This window comes from Vombatus ursinus, unplaced genomic scaffold (assembly GCF_900497805.2).
Source record: "Vombatus ursinus unplaced genomic scaffold, bare-nosed wombat genome assembly UNPS02000749.1, whole genome shotgun sequence".
In the NCBI taxonomy this organism is placed as follows: domain Eukaryota; kingdom Metazoa; phylum Chordata; class Mammalia; order Diprotodontia; family Vombatidae; genus Vombatus; species Vombatus ursinus.
Genome location: NW_020940527.1, coordinates 16440658 through 16467546, shown reverse-complemented (window position 1 = coordinate 16467546; position 26889 = coordinate 16440658). Strand labels below are relative to the sequence as shown.

At 35.9% G+C, this 26889-nt stretch overlaps 1 protein-coding gene and 1 pseudogene across 2 annotated transcripts in view; one reads left to right on the top strand and one right to left on the bottom strand.

The window, feature by feature from the left end:
- Positions 1 to 26889, bottom strand: part of NRG3 (neuregulin 3) — a 1130481-nt gene that overhangs the window by 383261 nt on the left and 720331 nt on the right. The window lies entirely within an intron of this gene.
- On the top strand, positions 21187 to 21673 carry LOC114039435 (annotated as a pseudogene).

Here is a 26889-nt window from a genome sequence, read left to right as displayed (position 1 = left end):
AAATATATATATGGCTCAGAATTTGCCTTGAGCTGTCATGTAGTAATAACCACATTAGTACAGGTTGTCAGGGTGCTCTTATGTTCCAAGGCATATGAATACAATTGGAAATCCAGAAGGGTAGCTAAATAGATTTAGAAGTCACAGAAACAGAGGACTAAATATTTTTAGACAACTGAAAATTAATCTTGTTTTAAAAAAGCACACATTGCTCTACAGCAAATAGCAGCTAATTGAACACTGTGGCACCCAGTATGGACCCATACATAGGGTAGGTATCATGAATGAATGACTGTCTGGTTGGCCCATAACAAACATATGTAAGCTTCACAAAAAATTGTAAACAGAGACAAAAGTACACAATCATAAGACCTAGGTTGGAATTCTTATATCAAGTCAATTGACCTCATTTGCCTCCACTGTCCCATTGTGACAATGGGAATTTGTGTGTGTGTGTGTGTGTGTGTGTGTGTGCTAAAACTGGTTTAGGCTTGACCACTGTTAGTTTAGGTTTGATACTGGAACAAGATGAGACACTCATATGTCATTCAACAATTAACAAAAAAAAATAGATTTAGTTATAGTAGAATAAATATTTTCAAGGTGATAGGCATTGAAGATACCTCAAGTTCATTCATCTGAATGAAATTGCCTTGATGAAGTTACCTGCTGTGATTCATGACCCTTGTAGAGTTAAGGAAAGAAGCTACAGAAGGTTTTACATACATGTGTGCATACATTTCACACATTACATTACATACATGTGTGTATACATTACACACACATTACAGCTGGATGGTGCAGTGGATAGAGTGCTGAACCTAGAATCAGGAAGACTAATCTTCCTGAGTTCAAATCTGGCCTCAGATACTTGCTAGCTTTGTGACCCTTACTAGCAAGCCACTTAACCCTGTTTGCCTCAGGTTACTCATTTGTAAAATGATCTGGAGAAGGAAATGACAAACCACTCCAGTATCTTTGCTGAGAAAACCACGAAAGGGGTCAAGAAGTGTTCCACACAACTGAAATGACTGAATGGCATAACTGTCTGTCTGTCTATCTATCTATCTACCTATATATATCTACCTACCTACCTACCTACCTACATTTTTATCTAGCGGTATGCTGTTAAATGTTTAACAACCAGCTCTCTGAAAAAGAATGATATATTTTAAAGTTTAATATGCATCATTATTATTTCCATCTCTTTATAGAGTCTAGATAATCAACTAAAAGATAAATCAAGCATGATTTGTAGCATTTGACTATTCCCAAGTTGTAAATGCTCACATTGAAAATTTAACAATTGACTCTTGAGAACTGGTATAAGCTGGCTCTAGCATGGCCATTGATGTACACACACACACACACACACACACGATACCTATATGTGCATATAGATAGATACACACATATGATACACATATGTATATGGATAGATAGATATGTACATATATATATGATAGATAACCAATAAAATATTCCACCCTAATCCATCAATGAGTATATATACAAATAACATCACTTAGAACATGGAAATTTGAACAGTTGTATACTTGTATACTCTATGATGTGTGAAAATCAAGGTCTTCTGTCATTACTAAGACACCACTGAGTTACTCAGATGAGTTTGGAAGCTAACTAAGACTAAAGTCTCAAATTCAAGTTTGACCTTCTAACTAGATCAAACTGCCTTATCAGTAATAACATGAATACAATAGTAACATGACTACATTAATAGTCCCATGAATACATGTGACAGAAACAAATCTGAGTTGGATAAGAGTATTTGCATTAGAAAAATAGTAAGTTCATATAGTGATCTCAGAATCAGTCTCTGGTGTCATTGCTTTCAGCCTGCCCTTCACTACTTAAAATCTTAAAAGCAGGGCATTTGACAACTGGAAAGCAACGTTAGTATCATTTAGTCAAAAACTTGTGATGAGAGAAGAATCCTACTGTTTTAACTCGAATAGACCCTATGAACTTTGGGTAACTATACTACGTGTGGGTAGTCTTTACGTTGAAAGCTATGATCCAGGCCTGGGGCATAGGGAGAGAAATCTCCTTTTTTATGAGTGTTCCAGTTCAGAAAACCCTCAGCACATCAGCCCTGCAGCCATGAAGAGAGGTTGGCCACAAGATTTATCTAAGAAGTCTTCCAACAACATTCAGCCCTTAGGCTACTCTTTGCATATTCTTGAACTAGAGGGAGTTAACTTATTCTAGTAGTGTCAGAATTTGAACAAGGTAGAAGGAAAAATTGACATAAGTTCTGGGCTATATCCTAGAGTGACAAAACCATAGGGAAAAAATTAAGGGAGGGAAGGGAGAGGGAGAGGAAGGAAGGAAGGAAGGAAGGAAGGAAGGAAGGAAGGAAGGAAGGAAGGAAGGAATATTCATCCTATTTTCTTTTCATTTTGAAGGACCTGTAGTTGTTTGGCATGTGAACTACTGAATTAACACAAAACAGCAAAAGGATAATTTATGTTCATGAAACTGTACAGCAGTGTTCAATTTGAAATATGATTTGCCTTTTGTAGAGCACCTTCCTTCCAATGATCTTGGCAAGCCTGGATAACAGTGAGACAATGTAATACAAAGGGAAGAGTACTGAAACTGGACTCAGAGAACCTGGGTTTGAATTTCTTTCTAACCATGGACAAGCCACTTAAGTCCTCAGAGCCTCAGTTTCCTCTTCTGTAACATAAGGTGGTTGCTTGGGCTCAATTACCTCTAAGATGCTTTCCAGCTCTAAAACTATGAAGTCTATGAACTCCTAAATCCTAGTTAAGCCTCCTTCTATTTCACTCCACTCTTGTTTAGAATGAATTGATTTCATAGCCATTTTTGTTCTGTGCCTTGTACCTACTGTTAGCAGAATGTGACAGAAATGAAACTGCTGCTTCCAAAAAGGTATTTGATCCTAGCATAGAGACAAACACTTTTCCAGCAAGTAAAAACAAAATGAAACAAACAAATAAAAAACCCCACTCATTCACAATACATAATGACTCATTTTGTAGTCTTTTAATTATAATAAAAAACATTTATAAAGTGCTTTAAAGTTGGCAAATGCTTCGCATGTGTCATCTCATTAGAACATCACAATTATCCTGTGAATTAGATAGCACAGGTATTATTGCCCCATTTTAAAAATGAGGAAATTGAAGCTTATAAAATGGAGAAGGAAATGGCTAGCCACTCCAGTATCTTTGCCAAGAAAACCCCAAATGGGGTCACAAAGAATCAGACACTACTAAAAAAAATGACTGAACAACAACAAAAGGCTTATAAAATGTTATTTGAGTACATTCACACAGATCACTAATTTTAGAGATGAGATCTGGATCCAGGTCCTCCTGACTCCAGATCCAACATCCAACTGACAAATCACATTCCTCACAGTAATTTTGTGAAATAGGTAGTACTATTACTTTGATTTTTTTAATTCCTATTTTTAAGATGATAAAACTGAAGCTCAGAAAAGTCAAGTTACCTGCCCTTGATTACAAAGATAAAAATATTAGAATCAAGATTTTAACCCATATCTCCTGATTCTAAGTCCAATGCTTTTTCCCAATTCATGTTATCAATTAATATAAATGATCTATTTTGACTTTTTTTTTTACTAGTTCCATTGTATGGACATAAAAGTTACTGTTATGTTGGTAGTGGGATGTATAGAGGGTTAGAATCCTAATCTCTGTCTCTGTCTCTGTCTCTCTCTGTCTCTGTCTCTCTGTCTCTGTGTCTGTCTGTCTGTCTGTCTCTCTCTCTCTTTCTCTCTCACTCTCTCTCTGTCTATCTGTCTGTCTCTCTCTCCCCACTCCCTCCCTGTCTCCCTATTGGTCTGTTTCCCATGTCTTTAAGGCATGTCCTTCTCATGAAAGCTGCTTTATGAAATCCATCAAAGCATTGCCAAGGGCTACTTCCTACACAGGGCTTTTTCCTGATTCCCTACCTCCTGATCTCCTTCTATTAGTTCTTTCTACCATTTGAAGTTATTTTTTCACACATGTTACATTTGCTTATCTATGTATGTACTATATCTCACTGCCACCTCCCACCCTCCATCCTCGAATGGATTATAAGCTCTTGCATGACATGGATAGGGCTTGTCTTTTTATCCTTAATGCCTAGAGCATGGCTTTTCACATAAAAAAATGTATACAATTCATAAATGTTGGTTGAATTAAACTGAATTGAAAGGTTGATGCTACTTCATTATAATCTACTTAGAGTAGTATTGAATAATAGATTTAAAAATCACTATCAATAACAGTGATAGAAGTGGGAAGATATGTGGAACCAGGATGACGATAAATAGAAAAGTCCAGAATTTCCCAGGCTCATAGTGTACTAATAGTTAATCATGCCTTTTAAACAGAACACGAGTCACTTGTTTGAGGTTGTTGACTCATTTGAGAAAAGCACATAGCTAATAGGCCTCACCTTGAGATTCATTTCCCTCATGAGCTAATATTGTGCCTATATTTTCATAGCCTCAGGACTTATCTCTTGTCCCAGACATATTACTGATGGGTTCTTTTCATGAATATATCCAAAGATTATATTATAGCAGATGACTAAACATAAATTAATGTCCATTTCTGGAGAAATAGCTTAATATAAAATGTTTTCTGATGGTATCCCCTTTCTCTAAATGACCTTATGTTTATTTGTTTTTATTATGAGTGTATATATACAGACATGCACACACATGTGTTTATAAATACACACATGTATGTATTACACATGTTGTTTCTGCCTGTAGGATATAAGCCCCTTGAGAACAGGGAATAAAGTTTGTCTTTGTATATCTAGTGTTTAAGACAACCTAGGTGCTTAATGTAAAAAAAAATGCTTGTTGATTAATTGATTTATTCATGATGAATCAATGACATTATCTTTTATACATTGAATTTGAAATTAATACAGATAGAATAATGGTATAGACTTGGAGTTGTTGTTGTCCAGTCATTTCAGTTTTGTTGGCCTCATCATGACACTATTTGGAATTTTCCTGGCAAAGATACCAGAGCAGTTTGCCATTTCCTTCTCCAACTCATTTTATAGATGAGGAAACTAAGTAAAAGAGGGTTAAGTGACTTGCCCAGGGTCACATAACTAGTAAGTATTTGAGACCAGATTTGAAACCAGAAAATTAATTATTCTTGACTGCAGGCCTGGTTCTCCATCTACTGCATCACCTCCACCACCACCACCCAAGTTCTCTGAAACATAATGGCTGAGTGACTGCTTAAGGTACTTAACTTCTGAGTGCCTCCAGGCAATTGTTTAAGTCTCTAACTTACAGACCAGTTGCTCCCTCAGTGGAGGGAGTTTTCACATAAGAAATACTCCACATTCATCAAATTGCAGGTACAGACAAAAAAAAAATAACAAAGCAAAACAAAAACACAACAAAAGAAAAAAATAACCTAGGATTTTGTTTGCAACAATTTAGCTTCACTTTTCCTAAACACTTTCAGCGTCTTAGTCCTACTTCAACCAAATGGCAGTAAGGTACAGTGACCTCCTATTGCATCCTGACTTTACTTAAAAGTGCCATTCAACATATCCCATTTGAAATGTTACCCTCTGTCAAAAGCATCACCATTTTTGTTCCTTCCTTGAGTGCTTTCCCTGTCAAGTACACTTGAATATTTCAAAAGCTTGCTTTGTGTCTCAGCAACTATAGGTTGTGATACACCAGACCTTCTATTAATTATAAACATGGTCAATGAAGGGTCTTCCGTACACTCATGAAAAGTGTTTTTGAGCCTGGCTGTTTAGCTTTGAACATTTTCTAAGGGAGAGAATTTGATTGTGTCTCACTGACAAACAATCAGCAGGCACCCCGACATTCATCCCCTTTCCTTTTCATGGGCTCACATACATCCTCCTATCAAAGTTACTTTTAAAAGAAAAAAGTCCTGCAACTTGATACATGGCTGTGTTATTTTGGAACAGGGACTCGCAGGGTTTAGCAAACATCAAATCAATAACACCAGAGGTATCATATCACATTCAGCTTACTGCATTTAAACCATTGACTTAAAGGGGCAGGTATTAATCCTGGCACAGGGGTATTGATCCTTCAAACACTCTGTGGGAGCTCCATGGGTAATCCCTATGTAACAGATGGAGAATGTAGTCCTAATAGTTGATGAGGCTTAGACTTATTTGAGTTTGTTAGTTCAAAGGCATGCAGCTTTAATGACCCAAGGGCCCTTGTTTTAATGTTCTAGTTTCCAAGCACCTGTTCTGGCTCCTTATTATAGACAAACATTCTCCTTGGGTTTTTATACTTCTTTTGGTAGGAGTTAATTTACTCAATGACATCTAGGTTCCCGAAGTCCACCACTGCTGCTCTATTCCCTTTTTGTAATTGAAAACTACCACAACAACAAAACATTAAGAGAACACTGCTGTCACATCCCTCAAAGGGGGTCTGTCTCCCACTGGAGAAAGTGGGATTCTCTAAACATTTCCACATGTACATGACAATAGCGTGCAGTGTTTCCATAAGGTATGCACAGCCCTGGATGGCACGCATTATCTCTGGGCACAACCTCTATTTGACCGAGCACAGTTGGAAACCAATTGCATTGGCCCTGGGCAAAAACGTCAAGTAGGCAGAGCTGGTTTCTGAATCTACTAATCTCTTCTTTCTCTGTCCCTTTCCCCTCTATGTTACTTTTTAGAGAGCCACTATAGAACTTCAGAGCACAGCTCAGTGGTCACCACCTATACACAATCTATCTTTATGTCCCACTCCATCCTATAATTAGTGTTTTCTATTTCTCTAAATTATTTTGTATTTTCAGTCACTCAAGTGGCCAATAACAATTATCATTTCAGATTGTGATTTCATGGATGCGGGGAACTCCTTGGTGAGGGTACAACTACCAAAACAGATGTCAAGTGGTCTGCAATTTATGGTTTCACAGAATTGTGTGAGGGGTTACTTTGTGGTTAAATAATTGGTCCAAAGTGAAAATCTAAACCTAGGTCATCCTGAGGCTTGCTTTCTATACACTAAGCATTAGTGGATAGTTTTTCAGTATTTTAGTATCAGTATATATAGTATCTCAGTATATTAGTATGTTCTTAGTATTTTAGTTTCTCAGGGCACATATACTTATTTCCTTTCACATTATCAAAACAAAAAAAAGTTGTCAGTTATTTACACAGGGTAAAACTCATTCATAACAATGTTTTCACAGGTGGTTTCTGCTTTAATTTTTTTTCCTTTTAGTTATAGAAAGTAGGACCATTGCAAGAAAGGGAAATTTAACAGAGTGGGATCTTCTGGCTGTCTAGGGACATTATGCTATCAAACTTGTTTTAGACAATTTGGAGTTGGAAGGAGTGGGTTTGGAATAAAGGATGTACTGATAAACACTTACCAGCTGTCTCCAGGGGAAAATATAAAGTATGTAGTACCTATTTTTGATATTCTGCATTATTAACATTTTCTTTACTATTTTCTTAAGTCCAGAAACCAATAAAACAATAAATCAGTTCATATCATATGCTGATGTACAAGATGTTAATGCTTACAATAACATTTTAATAATTGGCTTTCACAAGGCATTATGATTTGGCTCCAGAACATCCCTAGTTTGAACCATCTGAGACCCAGGACAGCTCTAATCAGTAAGCAGGACATAAATGTGACAATAAAGGATAGCCCAAGTTGGGAGATAATATAGGAGAGAGCATAATGGGTAGAATGGAATAGAGTTAGAGTGGGTTGGAGAGGGTATTGGAAAGAGCAGGTGGTGGGACATCAGATCCAGGACCATGGTCTTTTAATATGTATCCTCATTGTGTGTTTGTAGCCAACACGGTCATGAAAAATGAGATTAAATACACAATTTAGTTGTCAGCATTAACTCTTCACTCTCTCCCACTACTCACATCTAATCTATTGTCAAGTGTCATAAAGTGTACCTACACAACATCTAGCACAAGCATCTTGTTCCATCGTCTCATCCTTCAAATTGATCTTCTAAAAGTATAGGTCTGAACGTGTAACTGCCCTACTCAATAGATTCAAATGGCTTCCAATTACCTCTAGGATCAAATAGAAAATTTTCTGTTTGGATTTTAAAGTTCTTTGCAACCTGGCTCCCTCCTACCTTTCTAGTCTTCTTAAACTTTACTCACCTCTGTGTACTCTACAATCCAGTGACACTGGCTTTCTTGCTTGTCTTCATACAGCTCTCCATCTCAATAATCTGTGCCTTTGTACTGACTGACTTCCATGTTTAAATATTCTCAGTTCTTGCCACTGTTCCCTGGCTTCCTTTGGATCTCAGCTAAAATTTCACCTTCTCTAAGAAATCTTTCCTGATCCCTGTTAGATGCTCATGCCTTCCTTTTGGGAGCAGCTTGGTGGTACAATGGATAGAGTGCTAAGCCTAGATTCAGGAAAATGAGTCCAAATATGGTCTCATGCCCTTTACATTTGTGCAACTTTGGGCAAGTCACTTACCCTCTGCTTGCCTCAGTTTTCTTATCTATGAAAAAGGGAAAATAATAGGAACTAACCCCCCCAGGGTTGTTGTAAGGATCAAATGAAATGAAATTAGTAAAGTACACAGTTTCTGGCATGTATAATAAGTGCAATATAAAGGTTATCAAGTAGTAGTAGTAGTAGTAGTAGAAGATCTTACATGTACATAATTGTTTGCATAATGTCTCCCTTATTAGACAATTTGAGCCTTGATGGCAAGGATCATATTTTAGACTCTCTCTTTAGGCTTCTCACTGGGTTTAGTCTAGTGCCAGACACAATTTAAAAACTTAATTAATGCTTGTTGACTTGGGTTACTAAGTTAAGGTTCATGTGTATGTGTGTGTGTGTGTGTGTGTGTGTGTGTGTGTATGTATGTGTGTGTACACTTCAGGAAAGAGTAATAAAATAAGAAATCTGACACTTGACACTTGGATTTGGTTATATAAAATAACATTAATTACTGTCAGTTATGTAACCTCTTCACCATTTTATACTTGATTGCCATGAAAGGCCTCACTGCTAATGTATTTCACTAAACAACTTTTAGAATAACTTTATGGCTGATTTTGTCTGATCACAGATTTAAAGTATGTTCATTTTTTTAAGTGGCAAGAATAAAATACAGCAAAAAAAGAATAAAATATAGCACCTTGCAAAATTCCTCACACTTGTTGCTTAATAATTAACATTTATTGAATTGAAAGAAGGTTATTATTAGATTTTTGATTATGTCATAATAAAATCTTAAACATTTCACCTAAATCCTGTTAACGGTATTTACCCTAAGTTCAGCTTTAGACATGTATTTATAAAAAAGTTAAAACATGTATATTCCATCTGATTCTAGGGACTTGGTCAAATTCTTAAATGTCAGGCTCTGTTTTGGGTCAATCTTTATTTACTCCCATCCTCCAAACCTCAGAAATCAACAGTATCATAGAGTTGGTGTTCAGAATGCTTGTTGAGATGAATTATACAAAATTCATGTATATTCCACTCTGCCAAGTCTGGAAAAAGTGCTAATTTATCTTTTTTATGTCAGAAAGAGTTGAAATGAAGAGTTCTTTGATTAATGCCAAATAAATCAAAACATTAAAATAACCAACTCATTCCAGTAATTAGCAATCCCTGAGAATAGACAGATCTGTAGGTTGCCTTCTGAAAAGCTTCACTTTTTCTTTGCAAACTTTTCCTTTTTTTCCCAAAGCTCTTTCAATTTTTCTGACTATGAAAGGGAGAAAATTTCAAGTAAATTTTAACATTGATGAATTTACATTTTAAGGAGGAAGGTAGGCTGAAAGTAGTTTTTAGGTACCAATCAATGGTGGCTATCAAAATCTGGTGGGGATGGTGATTGGGAGGTAGAACAGCAGTGAAGCCCAGGAGGCACTTAGTGGTCTATAAAAGAACAAAGAAATTATTTGTACAAAAAATTCTGAATTTATTCAATTTGAAGGATTTCCAATACAGCATTATATAGTGATATCTGTTCTATGAAGGAAGGGCTCAAGAAGACCAAATTAATGTGATTCCATTCCATGGTTGGTCATATTTAACAAGGTCTTACTAGATTCATGGTTTCAAAGATCTAGCCTTAAAACCCTTGCCTTAGATAGATAAGATTCAAAGTGTAGACTATTATACATGAAAATGTTGGCAACTATAGACATAGGTCAATGGATAGAGTACTGGTCAGGAAGATCAGAGGTTAACTTTGGCATTGGGCATTTATGAACTGTATGACCTTAAGCAAGGCACTTAACTGCTGTCTGCCTCAGTTTCCTTGACTGTAAAGTGGAGAAAATAATAGCACCTATCTCACAAGAATGTTGTGAAGATCAAATGAGATAACTTTAGTAAAATTCTTAGCATAATTCCTGGCAAATAGGAGGCATTTGATAAATTCTTTATTTCCTTCTCTCTTTCTTCCTTTCCCTTTCCTGTTTAAGTGTAAAGTCAAGAAAATCATAGAATATTGATTGAAGTTTGAGGGCACTTCAGAGGTTATCCAATCCAACTCCATTTAATAAATGAGGTACCTGAAATCCATTAAGGTGAAGTGACCTACCTGATGTCACCCAGATAAAAAGAACCAGACTCAAACCTGAGTTTCCAACACTAGTCTTCTGATTCAATATTTAGGGTTCTTTAACATTACACTATGCTCTCTCAATATATAGCATCCAGCATGCTCGGGTAGTCTCCCATTCAAGTACTACCCAGGCCCAACTCTGCTTAATTTTTTGAATGACAAAAGATCTGGTGTTTAGGAGTGCAGAGACAAATCATTGCAAAAGGTCAACAAATATACATACATGTGCTAAATATTCTCATTTGTAACCTTATTCAATATATTAATAGTGTAGGTTTAGCTTAAGTGAATTGATATTCTAAATGTATGTGAAGATGTAATTAATAATATAAAAATAAATCATAACTGAATTCATTTTTGTTATATATTTTCTTAATCAAAATATGCCAATTACATAGTTGCTATCATGTAGGGGTTGGCAAAATTATTATTTTTTATTTAAAAAGAGCCCCAATACATTAAAAGATTGGGAAATATAGATCTAGGTGAACCATTGAATAGCAGAAGAAGATATATCTTGCATATTTTATAGATCGTAGTCCCATATTGAATCTAATGTACTGAAAATTACTTTCCTCATTTTTCCAACACATGTTTGGGTAAATCAGAATAATGTTTATATCTTTTAGGATAATATGTAAAATGTCAATTATTAAAATGAATATAATCCCAGATATTTTTTAGAGTTGGAATGAGTTGATGACATACTAAATTAGTATAGAAATAGACAGCAGTGCATTTTAAAATACAACTTGTATAAAATAAAGGGGAAAACATGCAATATTTCCATGTTACAAGATAACAGTAGTCTTTTGAGAGCCATTAATATCTAAAATGCTCCAAAAGCCCAATGAAAACTTCAGTAAGTGAGCAGTGTAAGGTACACTTGTCAGAGTTTCATCCCTTTCTCTATCATCTTGATCCCTTTATGAGCTTAGGCAAATTACTTTACTTTTTTTTCTTCTTGCCAGAACACTTCCCCATTTACAAAATATTTCCAATGAGTTCCATAGCCAAAGTTTAAGTGAAAAGTATATTTAAAAACTGCAATTATCTAGCAATTAAGTCTGTAGAAAACTTAAAGGAAGAATCTTTGCTTCCTATACAAAAGGATTTAAACCATCTGCTAAAGTGCAATGAGAAATCCTGGAATTTGATGAGGCCTGCTTGGGAAGCTGCAAAAGACTCAGAGAGATTTAGTCACCAAGATAGTGTAAGATGGTGTAAAAGGTACAGAGAAACATCTTTATTTCACATAATATTTTAAAGAGTTTTTAATTTTTCTAGGCCATGTGCTATAAAGCTTCAAGAACAATATGAAGTTGCGGAACAAAAGAAAAAGGAACATGGACAGAGCTTTCTGACTGTGCCAATTTATCGCAACAACTGTTCTATTCCGAACAGTATCTTACTTCAGCAGCAGTGAGGCATGGCACATTATCATTGCTAACTGAGGCAGGACATGTTACAAAGTAACACAACAGTAAAGAGTTGATCTCAGAGGAAGCAGAGAGGGATGGACAATATCTTTAGTAACTTACATAAAACTTCTAGGAGTCCATATATAGGAAACGAATCACAAATCTGTTTCAAAAGATGCTATCTAACCACTGTAATCCCTCCAGAAAGGTTAAATGACTGTACAAACTGGGTACTTACATGAAAAGAAAAAAAATCTTTGAAAGAAATGCTAAGCTGGAATTTTTATCTAGGAAAACAAATACAAATACCTTTTAGCCTAGGCGTGATATCTGGAGCCAGGTAAACATTTATATAGTAATTCCAACATGGGGTCTTAGAGACTAGATTCCCACATTTATTCGGGTCAAAATGATGATCAGGCCCTTTAAGATCTTAAACATGGGGGCAGCTAGGTGGTGCAGTGGATAGAACACCAGCCCTGAAGTCAGGAGGCCCTGAGTTCAAATCCGACCTTAGACCAAACACTCGTCACTAGCTGTGTGACCCTAGGCAAGTCACTTAACCCCCATTGCCTAAAAAAGAAAAAAAAAGATTAAAAAAAAGATCTTAAACATGCTCCAAAGTTCCAGGGGTTTTGGAAATCCCTGTCTGGTTATAAAGGCAAAAGAAAAGAAAAAAATTAGTTGAATTTGATTTGCTTTTAGGTTAAGACAAATGTTTCATATAATCAAATTCTGAGCAATGATAAAGTCCCAGAACTAACCTCATCTCCATCAATTATCACCCACTGGTTTATTCCAAAAGTAAGAGATTCAAAAGAAAAGTTGTAACTTTCCTCCATATGGTAAAGTATATCTGAAATAATTTCTCTTTATTATAAGAGCTTCAATTTCAAGAATGTCCCATTAGTTCACCACCTTTTCCTCAATATTGTTTTTTTTTTTTTTTGCTGGCATAGAACTTGAGCCTTTTCAAATACTCTCACAATTATTATGTCACTTGCTTCTCATGCCAATGAGGCAGGTAAATGAAAGTAAGAACTTGAACTTGTTAATTCCTAAATGACTTAGATGAAGTCAGTCAGTCAATAAATATTTATTGAGTGCCTATTATATACCAGGTACTGTGATAAGCACTGGATAAAGATCTATGTTCATTCATAACCATGTTACAAACAATGCTGATATTTTTAAAAACACAACTACTTCTTAAAGTTTGGACCTTCATTATTTGATGAGAATTGGATCGTAGTATCATAGAAATGATAATGCAATGGTCTCCTGAGATAATTTTGTCTGAACCCTTAATTTTACAGAGAAGGAAATGTCTTTTAGCCCCTGGTATCCTTGAAAAATTAAATATTACATCATGACCCCATTTCTTATCCTTTAACAACTATAAGTAACATGTTTTAGGGTACACCACATGACTTTCTCAGATGCTTTTCTATCCTAGGGTTGTCAGCTCCATATTTCTATAAAATCCTGAAATTTTCAACTAGAGATAAAACAAGGGGCAAGCAACCATCTAAGATACAATATATCAGGACAAGGCAAAATAGCACACAGAGAGACACATATTGATATTGTGTTCTATGGAAGGTCATCTCCAAACAATCCATTACTTAGTATTGGTCATGAGTCTTTTTTTTTTTTTTAACTATTGCTGTATGGTGGAAGGAGTGCTAGTTTTGGAATCAAATGAACTGTGTTCAAATGCTGCCTCTTATTTATATGACCTTAGGCAAGTTAGGTGACCTCTCTGGACCTCAATTTCCTCATCTTTTAAATTAGAGTATTAGATTGGAGCCTCTGAGACTTCTTCTAGCTATAGACCTATGCTAATATACTTAACCAGTATGGTTAAATATGGACAGTATGGTTAACCAGTTGTTCCCCAGATAGTTGTGTGTTGAATGAAAAACGCTGAGATACAGTTTCTGGATAATAAATAACTGATTTTTTTTTAAATTAGGATAGTTAGTAACCAATAAATTGATGGTCAATGGTTTCTCTAGTTAACCAAAGACAAAAGACAGGGAGAGTTTGAAAGCTTTAAATGATCCTTGAAAGGGAATTCCCTTGACAACTGCAAATCAACCCTGATGGTGAGACGTTTAATAAGAAAGTAGTAATAAAAAATCTTCAGCGGCTGCTGCTGAGAACATAACTTGATCATAAGACTCAGCTACCTCCAGCAATCTGGACAAGGGAATTCATCTCCATCCAGACCACTCTGGTTGGTTTTCTCCTTTATGAGCTGGGTCACTCTAAAATCTGATGGAAGGCTACAAGGACAGGGGTCATTTTCCTCAGGGTGAAAACTCACCTAGACTGAAATCTGTTTACACTCTAAGCATAAGGTATCCTGGTTGGGTGGGCTCCAACCCAAGATCAAAGAATATGTTCCCTAAGGTTAAGGGTAATTGCAATCAGTCATGTCCTTCAGATGCTGACCTTCCACAGAACCTGGGCCTCAATGAAGAAACAGAGGAAAAAAGCCTGGATCCAAATCTAATAATTGCTTATTAATGTAATAGTAAAATAAACTTTCTCAGTAGTCTCAGGTTCTTACCGGCACCATATCAATAGCACTTAGTAGAACTTATTCAACTGACAAATTTTGAGGTTGTGACATCCATGCCACAATGAGCCATCCACTTTATATGATTTATGTATGACATTTATTTTTGTTGAGAAGTCAATACTATTGGCTGGGGGTGGAGATAAGGTGTGTTTTGGTTCAAATTCCATCTAGGACCAATATATGCCATGTCTTCCTCTGCCTGCACTATGCATAGGTATTTACAGGCTTTTTTTTTTTCTTTGAATGGGGTCTAACTCTGCCAAAAACAAAAAAAGCAAAAAAAAAAAAAAAACCAAAAAAAACTGTAGTGAGAGATAAAATGTTTTAGAATATAAAGAGCATTTTTTAAAAATTCTCATTCAGCATAAGTACTCTGTTCGAAGGAAGAAAATCCAGATGATCTACTGTTGCTTAAGATAAAACACATGGAAAGAAAATGGTGTTTGTGAGTCCATTTCATAAACCCCCTTAAACCACACAAATCTCTTGTTTTGTGTGTGCATTGCCCTCTAGCTCCAAATTTTGGCTGCCACAGATTCTCTTTCTAGATGAAGGACTGAAAATCAACAGTGGCACCTGGTGGTTGGATAATACATCTGCATCACTTAGATGATGGTCTTATCAACATCTTCAGGCAAACCCATACTGGTTTTTATTTGTTTGTTTGTTTGTAATGTTACTATTATCTGTATGTTTGTTTTGAGACAATTACTTTAGACTATTGTTTATTTACCTTAGAATTTTGAAAGTAAAACTGAATAAAATCAACTTAAAAAACAAATGAAAGATGACTTTGTGCTATTTGATTCTGCCTTCCCTTTCCTTTTTCCTCCTTCCTCCCCTCCCCCCCAATATTAGCTCTGTATTATTCTAACATATTTTAAAATAGTTATCTCCTTTTTATCTTCTCTAGGTCATTTTCTACACAAAGGAGATAACAATTACTGATTAATAGTCCCAATTCCAAGTAGGAAAATAAGCCTGGGAATTCTTAAGATATTTTCCTTTTGTTTTTAAATTCTTAAATTTCTGTCTGAAAATAACTGAGTTAGTACCCTTTCAGGCATAATAAAAATTAAAAAAAAAACAAAACTTCCCTAGAACTTTAGTGTTGCAATAGATCTCAAAGGCCAACTAATTCATCTCTCTCATGTTGCAGAAAAATAAACTGAGAATCAAAGTTTGAATGACTTGACCAAGATTACCTAGATAGTAAGCACTAGGCTTGTGATTTGAACCCAAGTCTTTTGACTCTAGATTCTATGCTCTTATTTTTTTCTTTTCTCTTTTTTTATTTCTTTCTTTTTTTTTGCACTTAATAGTATTTTATTATTTTTCTTCTTTTTTGTTTCTATTGTAGACTTATTGCATTGTATTATGATTTCTTTTATTTTCACTTAATTCATTTCAACAAATAATCATTACATGAGAGATCATTAGCCAGCTGTTGGGATTAAAGCAGCAAAAATGAAATTGGGCCTATTTCCATAGCACTTATATTCTTTTTTGAGGTGTACATAATATTGATCAACCAATCAACAAGAATTTATTAAATATTCATATAAAAATAAGAAAAAAAATAAATTTCTGAATAAAGACAGTGTACGTATAAGGGTATATGGGTGTGAGGGTGAACAACTAATGGGAGATAGGGAAATCAGAAAAGGTCATATTTGGGACATGACACATGAGCTATTTGTTAATATAAACTATGGATTCCTAAAGCTACAGATGAGGACAGAGTATGTCCCAGACACAAATAAAGGCACAGAGACAGGACGTGGAATATGATATATGAGGATCAAATAGCAAGACAGTAAGACAGAATACAGAGTAACAAATTTCAGGAATAGAGCCAAAACAGCATGGACCAGTTAGAATCCAAATTTAAATTGAAAACTTAAGGGCATGTGTATGAGAGAGGGTCCATCTAACCACTTGGCACCCTCATGCCATGAAACTCATCATTTCTCTGCTTTTAATCTTGTAAAAATATGGATTTCAAGTTTCCACTTAGACAGAAGCACTTTCTGAGAATGTAAATTTTCTTTTCTATGTCGTCTTCTTGTGTTTATATCAAAATAGGTATGAAATTTAAGTCCTTATTCCCATGGGATCATGTTAGCTTCAATTATATAATGGGAAAAGATATCATTCAACAACTCAACTCCTGCAGAGCTCTTATTCAATGAAAAAAATGAGTTCATCAGTTCATCACAATTTCTAGCTTCAAAGGGAGAAAAGGCTATTTCAGGGTGGGAGGAGGAGAATTAAGAAAGACTTGGTCAAAGGTGGAAACTTCTGTATCTTTCATAAAGTAGGGTAGTGTAACCAATGGAAAAGGTCAATAAAAAGACCCACCCTGATCTGTTAAACTAGAAGATCTTTAATATAGCATTAACCACAGAAGTAGACATGTACACTGGCTCAATGGTTGGAGGACTTTAAGATAGCAAAGCAATTTTTTCCCCTGGTTCCCATGCCCCGCAAGCAGTGTCAAGGATGGCTGGTGCCTGAACCAAGGAGAAACACCAAGTCAGTGGGAGAGGAGCAAGTTTCAACCTTTATCCTTTCTCTTTTGCATGTATGTTTACTTTGGACTCAGCCAGCTATTCCTTAAACTTTAAATATAGAGGGGATTTCTCTTCCATTCTCATTCCCAGTGGCCATGACAAGTACAAACACTTGGCAGAGAGAGCATGTGGTCCCCTAGAGAAACCTGATCCTGGATCTCAAGTCCCTTCTGCTCCTTCTCTTTTTTTTTATTTCTTTCTCTGAGCACAGGTAACTGAAGAGTGATCCTGAGAGATGGACATTTTCATGCTTTTTAAATATGTTGTGAGTTCCAGGGCTCTCAGGTGTGCTGTGGGAGTGGCTTTCTACAACTATAACTTTTTTTGTCAAAGGTGAATACCATTTTGGGGGTAGCCAGACTGATCTCTACTTTGTGAGATCAGTCTGGTCAGAATTATGGGAAAGTGAAAAAAAAGAAAATCTTTTCCACAGTTTCTCAAAGTAGTATATCTCCCAGGAGTACATAATATGAGTGTTGAGCTATTGGTTATGCTTCAGTATTTGTTAATGTTTGCTTCTGAGTATACACACACACACACAAACACACACATATATATATATACATTATAAATACACATAAACATACATACATGCATACATATATACGTACACACATACATAATATCTATATCTATCTATCTATCTATCTATATCTTTATCTTTGGCAATAGAGGAAATGAAAAGTTGTACTCTACCTGAGAGAGCACCTAGGTGGCACAATGGATAGAACACCAGGCCTAGAGTCAGAAAGACTTCTCTTCCTGATTTCAAATCTAGCCTTATATGCTTATAAGCTATGTGACCCTGAGCAAGTCACTTAACTCTGTTTGCTTCAGTTTCCTCATCTGTAAAATGAGCAGGAAAAGGATATGGCAAACCACTCCAGTTTTTTTGCAAAGAAAACCCCAAATGGGGTCATGAAGAGTTGGGTACAACTGAAAAACAACTAAACAACAACATACCTTAGATGTACTTTATACATTGATTACCTTTTCTAGAAGGGATCCTATTAATAACATTTTATAGAGTAGAGCCTAAACATGAATCATAACTGAGCTTTATTTAACAAATTTTTCTAGGAACTCAGGGATTGGGACAACAAGTAAGAACTCACAAAAAGTTTAACATCCTTATTTTACGGCTCAGGCTACTTTAGGATTGTCTGTGGAGAATAGAGCCAGATTCATTCTCCTGGGAGGTTTTTCATTGCCAAGTAACATTTACCCTTTTTTAATCTTTTTTTTTAAAGAAGGGTTAGGTTGCATGGAAAATTTGGTTGTAATAAAAAATACTTTGAATTCGCAGTCAGAGAAATGGGTTTGGATTCTAGATTTTCTACTTATCATCTGTAGAATATTGGGCAAAGCATTCAATATCTCTAGGACTCAGTTCCTTGTCTCTAAATAACAGTAAAAAGGGTTGAATGAAATGACAGGTGTGATACTCTCTAATTCTAAATTTATATTATTATTTAGAAATCAGTCCTGATCTTCATTCTAAGTCATGAGATTCAGCTTCATCTCCCAAAAGTCCTTTCATAAGAAGTAAAGCTGAGCTGTAGATTATCTCTCCCTGTGCTGGTTTGTTTATAGATATGTTGTTTGGAATTTTCATTTTTTTCCCCAGAAAAACACTGTTTTACATGATAATTAGGGTTTTAGGGCAATACATACAAGCCTATTTAATACCTAAAGCATCACACCTACTAATAGCTCACATTATTATACAATGTTAGCAGTACTATGGAACCTACCTACCAAGTACAAATGTTTTCCTATAGGGAAATGCATTCAGAAGTGCATCCTGAAACATTCCTCCTGTGCTGTGGTCTCTTAACTCCTCCCATACTAAAATTGTCTTTTCTTTCATTTATTCACCTGCTATAATGGGAATCCCAATATATGTGAGAGTTTGCAAAGATCTAGGAAAGCAGATTAAGCTGAAGAAGGACGGGGAACAGAGTCATTAATAATAATGCTAGGACAAAAAGCTATGAGATTTCAGACACTCATGTCTATTAAAATCTCTGGGAATGCCTTTTTTTCCTGGATGATTTTTTTCAGTAACCTCCTTCTTTTCTTCCAAGGGTGGCAGTCTAATGTAGTGGAAAGAGTAAAGTGTTTGAAGGCAGAGGGCCAGGGTCTAATCCTGTCTCTGTCCCTTACTACTTGTATGACCTTGGGCAAATCACTTAATCACTTTATTGTTGTTCAGTCATTTTTTCAGTCATGTCCAACTCTTCATGGCCTCATTTGGGGTTTTCTTGGCAAAAACAATGGACTGGTTTGCCATTTCCTTCTCCAGCTCATCTGACAGATGAGAAACTGAAGCAAATAGGGTTAAGTGACTCACCCAGGGTTACACAGCTAGTAAGTATCTGAGGTCAAATTTGAACTCAGGAAGATGAGTCTTCCTGATTCCAGGTTTGGTACTCTATCCAACTGAGTCACCTAGTTGTCCAAAACACTTTGTATCCTACAGCAAAATAATTCATTTTTTCAACAAGAATTTATTATGGGGAAATGAATGATCCTATTAATGCTGTGGATTTGCCCACCTATTTTCTCTACCAGTGTCATTGTTTTTTCACCAGGGTTTCTCTTCTTTCCTTGTCCATTGCAGAGTATCATCATCATCATCATCATCATCATCATCATCATCACCACAATCAGCAGCAGCAGCAGCAAGCAGCATTTTCATAGCACTTCAAGGTTTGTGAAGCACTTTCCATATGTGATAACATTTGATCCTCACAACAACGCTGTAAGGCAGATGCTATTATTGTTCAGATTTTACAGAAGAGGAAACTGAGACTGAGAGAAGTTGAATGTCTGGCTCCCAAATACATAGTTATTAAATACATAGCAGGATTTTAACTCATACCTTCCTAACTCCAAGTCCAACAATCTATCTACTGTGCTACCTAGCCATTCTCAAGATCTCTGGAACAAGCACATAACCTTCTGAACACTTTCTGAGGGTTTATATGTAATAATTCTAGGAAAACTGAATATAAATAAGAAATATTTCTTTTGATGCCTTTTTTCCTCCTATATTCCTTTTCCACAGTAAATTTTTCAAGGAAAAAAAGGTCATTCCAAAATTAAGTTGAAATCTTAGTTCTGCTACTACAACATATTCGTGACCTTGAACAAGTTACTCAACTTTCCTTAGCCTTAGATTCCTCATCCATAAAATGAATAAATTGTATTAGTTGACCTATGTGATTTCTTCAAGCTCCAGATCTATGATGCTATAGTCTTCTTGGACTGAATCTAATAATATGACATTTAACAGGGATAAATATGAAGTTTATGCTTACTTTCAAAGAATGACTTCAAAAACATTGAATGGCAGAGAGTCAGAATAGAGTTTGGCTGCAAAATTGCATGAGATTTGGTTGACTGCAAGATTAAAATGAATCAAGAATCCGGTATAACTAACAACAACAAAGAATATGCTATTGGGCTCAGTTGAGAGATGCTTTGCTTCTAGGAGTAAATAAATACTTTTGTGTCAAATTATATCTGTAGTACTTTGTTCAGTCAAGAGTGCCACAGCTTAGGAAAGTACTGATGAACTGAGATTTTGTAGTAGGGGACAATCAAGATGCTGAAAAGCCTCAAGTCCAGGCATATAAAGATTTATTGAAGGAACTGGGATTTTTAATCTGTAGAATAGGAAGAGTAGATAAGGAGGCAGCGGATCTTTGTACTCTATTTAAAGTTTGGAAGAACATTCATGTGGAAGTGGAATTAATTACACTTGCTGTGTTAGGCTCCAGTGGGAAGAAGTTGAAACTATGATTAGAAGTAGCAAAGAAGCAAATATAGGATTGATTGAAAGAAACATACAAAAACAAAAACAAAAACAAACAGAAAAAAAGTCTTTCTCATAAATAGAGATTTAAAAAAACTGCAATATGGCTCTTTCCGACCAATCGTTCAGGAGAAGAGGGGCAAGAGACGAGAGAAGCGGCGGCATGACAGACATCCAGACAGAGCAGCTGACCATCTTCCAGAACAAAGATGCATGCTGCTCTGGGACACAGCCATAAAGAAGCTGCCCAGATACTACAAGAACATCAGGCTGGGCTTCAAGACCACCAACGAGGCCATCGAGGGCACCTATATTAACAAGAAGTGTCCCTTCCCTGGAAATGTCTCAGGGGCAGGATCTTGTCTGGTGTGGCGACCAAGATGAAGATGCGAAGGACATCGTCATCCACCAGGACGAGGCACATACAATCGATTCGGGAAACGCCACAAGAATGTCAGCGCACCTATAGCCCTGCTTCTGAGACGTCCAGATTGGAGACATTGTGACTGTGGGTGAGTGCAGGACCCTCAGCAAGACTGTGAGGTTCAACATGCTGAAAGGTCAAGAAGGCAGCCAGAACCAAGAAGCAGTTCCGGAAGTTCTGGGCCCCTCCCCCTCTGGTGGCTCATGGCTGCGGGTGCCGGTGCTGAACTGTCCACTGTGGCCTGGTCTACTGCTCTACTAATAAAGGCATCCTTCCCACATAAAAATAAATGAATGAATGAATGAGTGAATAGATAAATAAATAAATAAATACAGATAAATAAATGAATGAATGAATACATAAATAAATGGACAAATATATAAAAAATAAAAAGTGGAATAGGTTTTCTAAAGACATAGTGGTTTTCTATCCTTGGACATCTTCCAGCACAGTCTGGACAGTTACTTGTTGGCTCTGTTATAGCGGATATGCTCTTTCAAATATAGGCTGGACTAGACAGCTACCAAGGTCCCCCACACTTCTGAAATTCTGTAATTCTGTGATTATATATTTTGAGGTGACAGTTGATTATGATTAAGATAGAAATACTACTTATTTAAGTATAGGTTGGACTAGATGGGCTCTGAGATCCCTTCACAATTCTGAATATTCTGTGATTCTCTGATATTTAAAGGTCTCATTGGATTACTGGAGTTTGGGGGATGAGTTTCTATGCTAATGCAGAGGAAGTCAACCAATCCATATTAGTTATTTTAAAATAATGATAATAATTTTTAATGCTGGGAATTAAGTAAAAACAAATTAAGTCCTGGAACATTTCCTGGGGTTTAATAATTCTTTGGGAGGAGTTGATAACTCTAAGTATAGCCCTGGGCCAATGTCACTGTAAATGATTAACTGCCCAGGCAAACTTCCGTGTTCAGGTTGTTGCAGCAATTATAAAATGCCAGAGGAAGGAATATCTACATTGGTTGACCTCTAACAGCAAAATCATTGATATAAACAGGCTTTGACTGCATTGATTGGACTCATGAATTTTGTCACATTGAGAGCAAGAATTTCTATTGAATTTGTGTTTCTGGTTAATCATCATAGCCAGATTAGTACAATTCTTATTGGTATTGATTGTGCAGGAACACTAAACCTCCATGATAGTCCAGGGTTCTCCTCAAGGGCTACCAATGATCAGAGCACCTCTCCTAGCTGTCAGACTAAAACTAAGAAAAGAGAGGGAGCCAGTAGTAGTGAAAATAAATGAAAGGTTTTCTCATTTCTGGAAGTTTGGTGGAGTGTCACAAAGAAGATATTTTAAAGAATATAAAGTTTATGTACAAGGTTATGGTACAGTAGCAAATGAACTTGCTTCAATAATGTCTTTGGAATTCTAATACTGATCCTGGTGATAACAGGGCAAATGAATTAGGTAATATTTGCTAAGCACCTTAGAAATAAGCCTGCCTGCCACTCAGCTTATGACATATTAATAATGCATTTTATTTATGTGGCATTTGAAATGAAGCTTAATGAATTAATAAACATTGAGTCTAATTGAGTCTAATGATTTTTTCAAATTGTGAATTTAAATGAATATGTGTTATCATTTTGATAATAATAATCATACTTGGTACTTTTATTGCATTTCTGTCTTCAGAGTATTTTGCAAACACTTAATTAATTGTTAATATATCTTACTTCATTTAAGATGGATAAAAAGGTACTAGAAATCTCTGTAGTACCTCTAGGTAATCCTGCAGCCCAGACACATATATTGGCATAAGTGCCCTCTTTTAATAAGCCCCTGGGGAAAGGATTCACTTAGATACAACTTGGATTTGTCTTTTGGATTCGATGATAAGAGAAATAAGAAGCTGAAAGTGAATTCTGGCAAATCTTGAAGATTGTATTTACTCTTGAATTACTACTTTGCAAACTGAGCAAAAAATGAGCAAGCAATGAGGGCTGTTTGCTTGGCAACCATAGGAGTATGAATAGCTGGATTAATTATCACATTTCATAAAATGTAGCCATTTCTCTTAAATCCCCAATAAGTCAGTGGACTTAAAGAAACACTCAGTTTTCCATGATGAGGGCTCTTTTGGTTTGTAAGAGAAGCAAACAAAAAATACAACAAACAGGAGCAGCTCAATGTCATATTGACATTCCTAATTTTTCCTTGGTTCTCACTGGAAAAGTATTAAAATGACACATCTTATGTCTCTTTATTGGTTACTTAAAAAAATATCAAAATCTGTTTATTTGGCTTCAAAGTCCTCTACAATCAGGGTCCATTTTATTTTTTTCTAACTTTATCTCACCATGTTTCACACTGACTGGTCCTATAATCCTCTTGAATGCCTCTCAATATGTGTTGCACTTTTTTTTAACATTTAAAGTATGTCTTCTCATTATTTCTAATGCCTGGAATGGTCTTCACTCCACATGTGTATTGGTTGATATACTATGCATCTTTCAAGGCCATCCTCAATAGCTAGCTTTTCTCCCATGGTTTTCCCTGATTCTCCCAACCAGAAAAGTTGCCTTTCTTTTCTGAGTTCTCATAACATTTTGTACCTCTCATGTGTAAGCATCCTACTTTTTAAACGTATCTATTTGTGTTCAGATCTGACTCCTTCTATTAGGTAAGTACTCTTTAAGGGAAAGAATCATTCATAATTGTACTTCCAACAATATCTGGCATAGTGTAGTGCACACAGTAGGCATGCAACACATGGTGAATGAATGAGATGAATTGAATTCTCATTTATTGCTGCCATTTTCTTGATAGAGAAATGGTAATAGGGTATTTAATTTAACTTTTAAAGGACATGCTCAGCCATGCATCATTCTTAATTTATGCTCTTTTCATGAAGAAAATATATCAGAGTTTCCTCAAATAAAACATTTAATGTTTATATCTTTATGGTGGTACTGGAGAATGAGCAGGACAATGTTTCAGAAAGAAGGTTACAGGGCAGCTAGGTGGTACAGTGGATAGAGCACCAGCCCTGGAGTCAGGAGGACCTGAGTTCAAATCCAGCCTCAGACACTTGACACTTACTAGCTGTGTGAACCTTGGCAAGTCACTTTACCCCATTGCCTACCTTCCTCCCCCCCAAAAAGAAAGAAATTAAAAAGAAATGTTTATTAAAAAAAAAGAAAGATTACAGTATTGCCTTGAGCAATAAAGGTCTTACTTTGGACATTTGGATTCAAAATATGCCATTCATAGTAAACAAAGATGTTCTCTATCCTTACTCTTCTTATTTGATATCAATTTGGTGAATATTGGTTGGATAGCTATTATATACAAGGCATTTTTCTAGGTATTAAGAGATATAGAAGTAGATATGGCCTTTGCTTTAAAAAAATTGACAATCCATTCATAGGTATAAAAAGTCTGTCAGTCAATAAGTGTTTATTAAATGCCTACAATTGCCAGGTATTCTAAGTGCTGAGCAAAGAAAGGCAAAATACATTCCCTGCCCTTGAGGAGCTCACAATCAAATGGGGAAGACAACATATAACACATTCCTTAAAAAAAAGCAGTAATTGGGATAATTAAGCAAATAACCAACAGAGGGAAGGCACTAGAATTAAGAAGAATTGGGAAATTCTTTCTGTTCAAGGTTGGATTTAAGCTAGGGCTTGAAAAAAAGAAGCCAAGGAAGCCAGGAGTCAGAGATGATGAGGGAGAGCATTCCAGGGATGTAAAGATAACAAGAGTTGGGAATAGGATGTCTTGTGCAAGGAACAACGAAGTAGCTACTATCACTGGATCAAAATATGTGTGGTGGGATGTAAGGTATTAAAAAAAACTGGAAGGTAGGGGGAGGGGGCAAAGTTGTAAAAAGTTTTGAATGCCAGTCAGAAGATTTTGCATTTGATCTTAAAGGTAACAGTGAATCCCTGTCAGGGAGACATTTTTTTTTTTTAATAGGGAGGTGACACAGATGAATATACACAGTAGAAAAAAATAGTCAAATAAAGGGTGGACTAGAATGTAGAGAGACTTGTGGCAAGTTTAGCAAGAGTCTAGATGTGAGTGGTTTAGGATCTGAATAAGGCTAGTAGTAATATCAAACAGAAGGGATTATTGGATAGATGTTACAAAGGTGAAATTGACAAGTCTCAGCAACAAATTTGATGTGAGGAGTGAGAGATAGTGAGAAGTTGAGGATGACACTTAGCTTGAAAGCCTGGGGGACTGAAAGGATGGTGAAGCTGTTAACAAAAAAATAGAAAGTTTGGAATGCATGAGATGTCCAAATTCTAGTCCTTACTTTTGGTAAAGACTTTGTCTCAGGAAAGTTCATACTAAAATGTGCAAATGTACTCAGAAAAGGTTCTTTTAAAGGTTCATTTAAAATATTATTATTATAGGATCTTAGACTTGAATTAGTTCTTACAGCATACCTCGTCCTACCATCACTTGATATAATAAAACACACTAAAATATCAATACTCTATCTATGAGAATAACTGATTGTCACTTGGAAAAGTATAATGATATATAAATTTATATTTGCAAAGAGATTCATTATTAAGTTTCAGCTTTCTATTAGCTAATATATAACTAATACTCAGATCACTATTGAGCTATATTAAATGTTATTCAGAACATTGGAAAAGCAAATACCAATGAGAGAAGCAAATAAATAGTAAACCTTGCATGTGAATTTCAACAATTCATTTTATTTCCAATCTACTACGTGTGTCGGAGACAGTGTAGTCTAGTCTGGACTCTTGTGGATAGAATAGTGGACTTAGAATCAGTATGACCTGGTTTCCAATGGACCTCTGGCATGTACTATCCAGATGAACTGAAATAAGCCATAATCTCTCTGAGGCTAAGGAAAACTAACTCTAAGAATGTCAGTCATATAATTTTGGGATTTGCATTCCTGAGTTCTCACCCTGACAGAAGCAGAAGCCTTTGATGTAATATATACAAGCGTAGACACATTCTACTTTAGATGATGGGGTGAATACTTCAATATATTTCTCTTTTCCTATAAAAGATTTCAGAAATTATAACTTTTCAAGGGATTACATAAAATAATATTTCAGCTTTGTGTTCTTAAGAACTCATAGTTCTTGGGGCAGTTAGGTGGCACAGTGGATAGAGCTCTGGCCTTGAAGTCAGAAGGACATGAGTTCAAATACAGTCTCAGACACATGATACTTACTAGCTGTGCAACCCTGGGCAAGTCATATAACCCCAATTGCCTCACGCCCCCCCTCAAAAGAACTCATTGTTCTGAGATAATGGACATTCCTCAAACCCAAAGGAATTGGTACATGATGTGTGACAATTACCACCTGTACTAAATTACAATATATGATAAAGACAATTACTGCCTATACTTGGAGGGAGAAGTGTCATAATTAATCACTGAATGGTCATGGTGGTCAAGCAAAGCT